Raw genomic sequence first — 3,556 nt, forward strand, 5'->3', positions numbered from 1 at the left:
AGCCTTTCTATGCCTTAATTTTAGAGCAGGGTCTCTTTCTGAACTTGGAGCTTATCAATTTGGTTAGACTGGTGGAGCAGCAAGCCCTAGATCCTCCTGACCCCACACTCAGCACTGTGGTTCCAGATGTGTAATCACACTGCCACACCTGGCTTTTACATGGGGGCTAGGCATTGAAGTCAGGTCCTCATGCTTGATAAATTAAATCTAGTAGTGAGGCAGTGACAAAGATGTCAGTAAATGGCCCAACAATAACCAAACCAAATCAACTGGTGCTTGTAGCATACCTTGTTAGAGTATGAAGCAGCCATCAGCACTGCTACGCAGAGTTCTGCCTTAGCCTTACTTAAGTAGAGCAGAGCTTAGTTAGAGGGAACACTTGGAATCTTGCCAAGTCTTTTTTCAGACCATGTACTCACCCACTGTAAGTGCATGGCCTTCTAGATTCCCAGGATTATGTAGAGCTGCCTCAGGAGTGAACGTGACTAAGTCCATGTTTATACTAGTTCCCACCCTCATGTGGTGTGATTCTGTGGTTCCTGGCTAAAATGTGTGATGTTTTCACCATTATTACTATTTATTTTATGTAAGTATTTTGCTTTCATATATGTATGTCTGGGCATGCCTGGTGCCCATGAAGGTCACAAGAGGGCATCAGATCTCCTGAAACTAGAGTTGTGGATGGTTGTGATCTATCATGTGGGTGCTGAGAATCAAACCCAGTTCCTCTGGAACAGTGGTTCTTAACCTTTGGGGGTGAAATATCAGATATTTACATTGCAATTATTGTGTTTGTTTTGTTTGTTTTGGACAGGTTCTCTCTACATAGCCTGGGTTGTTCAGGAACTCACTAGACCAGGCTGGTCTAGAACTCACAGAGATCTGCCTTACATCACATTTTTTTTTTTTTTGGTTTTTCAAGACAGGGTTTCTCAGTAGCTATGGAGTCAGTCCTGGAACTTGCTCTGTAGGCCAGGCTGGTCTCAAACCTGCAGAGATCCTCCTGCCTCTGCCTCCGGAGTACTGAAACTAAAGGTGTGTACCACCATTGCACATTACAGTTTATAACAGTAGCCAATTTACAGTTATGAAGTGGCAACAAAATAATTTTATGGTTGGAGGGGTCATTACAACATGAGGAATTCTATTAAAGGATCACAGCATTTGGAAGGTTGAGAACCAGTGATCTGGAAGAACAGCCAATGCTCTAAACTGCTGAGCCATCTCCAGCCCTGGTTGTTGCCCATTTGTTTGTCTGTTTTTGAGAGAGGGTCTCACTGTCACCCTGGCTGGCTTGGAACTTGCTAGGTAGAGCAGGCCTCAAATTCATAGAGCTCTGCCTGCCTCCACCTTGTGAGTGCTAAGATTAAAGGCGTGCATCAGAACACAGCACTCCACTCATTGCCTCTTTACTACTGTCCCAATGTCCATTCACATCTGGGAGACCCTTGGTAGCTTCCAGGTTTGACCTTTGTAATTAGAAGTGCCATGAGCATGTGCATGCATGTTTGTGTGTGCTGATGACTTTGAGCTACATAGACTAGTTCCTGGGGGAGCAGTTGCTGGGTGGTATGATATGATTATGTTCAACTCTGTGAGAAACCCAAGGGTGAAAGCTTCTCAGTTCTTACCTTGTGGGGCACCATCACCCCAGCTTTCTCACTGGCTTTACCAAGTCAGTTCTTTGCTGCAGGCTTCAGCAGCTGCTCTCTCAAAACCAATTTTCACCCTGAGGAGTTTCCAAATTAGGCAAAAGAAGATCAAGACTTTTGCCATGGACTTTCAGGAGCCGTTACACGTCAGATGGGAGGCTGTGGTTCTTTAAGAACAAATTCTACTCTTTTCCTTCCAGCACCAGGAACCCACACCAGATACACAACCACCTCTTCAAGAACATTGCTGAGCCAGGGAGTGGGATGGGCTAGGGTAAGTTAGAGTATCTCAAGAACTCTGCTCCATCCAGTGGGTCACATTTTCCTTCAGAGGCCTACTAGGGGCTGCAAAACTTTCACCGTTACTGAAAGTTTTGATAAAGTTATTTTTTGTTAGTATTTCTGTGATGGGATTGATGGGATGGATGGGAAGTATTTGAATTACTAATTTAATATTTTCCTTCTTTCCCCTTTCTTTTCTGTACCTGTCCTCTTCTTACCTTACCTTCCCCTCCCCATTCTTTCCTCTCTCTATCCTTCTTTTCATTTCCCCCTGTTCTCTTTTCTTCTCCACTCACTTGTGTTTCCTAGGCCAGTCTTGAACTCCTGGATTCAAGGGCTCTTCCCATTCAGTCTCTGGAGTGCTAGGAATATAGGTGGGCACCATGGCACATTCCCTAACTTTTTTTTTTTCTGGTTTTTTCGAGACAGGGTTTCTCTGTAGCTTTGGAGCCTGTCCTGGAACTAGCTCTTGTAGACCAGGCTGGTCTCAAACTCCCAGAGATCCGCCTGCCTCTGCTTCCCGAGTGCTGGGATTAAAGGTGTGTGCCACCACCGCCCGGCAATTCCCTAACTTTTTATTTGCTAGGATCATTTATGTGTTTTCTTCTTTTTGAGTGAGTTTTAGTAGTTTGTCTATTTTGAAGAATTTGCTCATTGAACTTTTTGTGTTTGAGCTGAATGACTTGGGTCATGGGTGTGTCTTGTAGCTGATCTACCGTGTGGACACACTGTCTAAACACAGTTTTTCATAATATTTATGATCCTTTTTATTTTATCACTACCAGTGGTTAGTGATACCTCCTCTCTTATTCCTTTTATAGAGAGTAGGACGAGAGGATGGCTAAGACTGTGTCTCAGCCTCAAACTGTCTATGTAGCCAAGAATGTCTTGCCTCTATCTCACAAGTGCTGGGATTACAGGCATGCCCAGTTTATGTGATGCTGGGGATGGAACCTCTAGAACTTTGTGCTAGACAAGCATTCTGCTAAGTGAGCCACATTCCCAGCCTAACTTCAACATTTAATCTATATTAAATCTATACTGAAACTCATTCTTTGTACCAGACTTTGCCAGTCTACGTTGTTTTACATAGATATCATGTCTCTATTTGGCCAGTGGTATTTCATGTGTCTCTTGGCCACATAGAACAAATGAACAAGCAGTCCCAAGCTTAAACCCAGGCATGAATTTTTCAATGTTCTGACTTGTGCCTACACATCTAGCTTTGCATTTTCTTGTTTCTAATACTTGGGGTTTCCTTACTTGCCTTTTCTGCCTGGACACACATGAAAGTCTATCTGCTCTCTCCTGTGCTTATAACAGGAGGGAAAGGACTCTACAGTCCACCATGTGCTGTTCTGTCCAGTTGACAGATAAGGAAATGGGGCTCATAGGACCTGCCCAAGGTCAGGTGGGCACGAATGGCCAAGAACAAACCCCTTTGAGCTGCTCCATTTCCAAGTCTACACTCTGCCTACCATATCTACCATCTCTTAATTCTGACTCCTCCTTGTTTATTTTTCAGAAGCTAGCTGCCAGCAAGTGCTCTCTCCTTTCTGACTCTGGACACGCCCTTGCTTGTCTGGAGACTGGCTCTGGCCAGGACCTGGCTGTGGAAAACT

The sequence above is a fragment of the Chionomys nivalis genome, chromosome 2 (assembly GCF_950005125.1).
Source record: "Chionomys nivalis chromosome 2, mChiNiv1.1, whole genome shotgun sequence".
Classification (NCBI taxonomy): Eukaryota; Metazoa; Chordata; class Mammalia; order Rodentia; family Cricetidae; genus Chionomys; species Chionomys nivalis.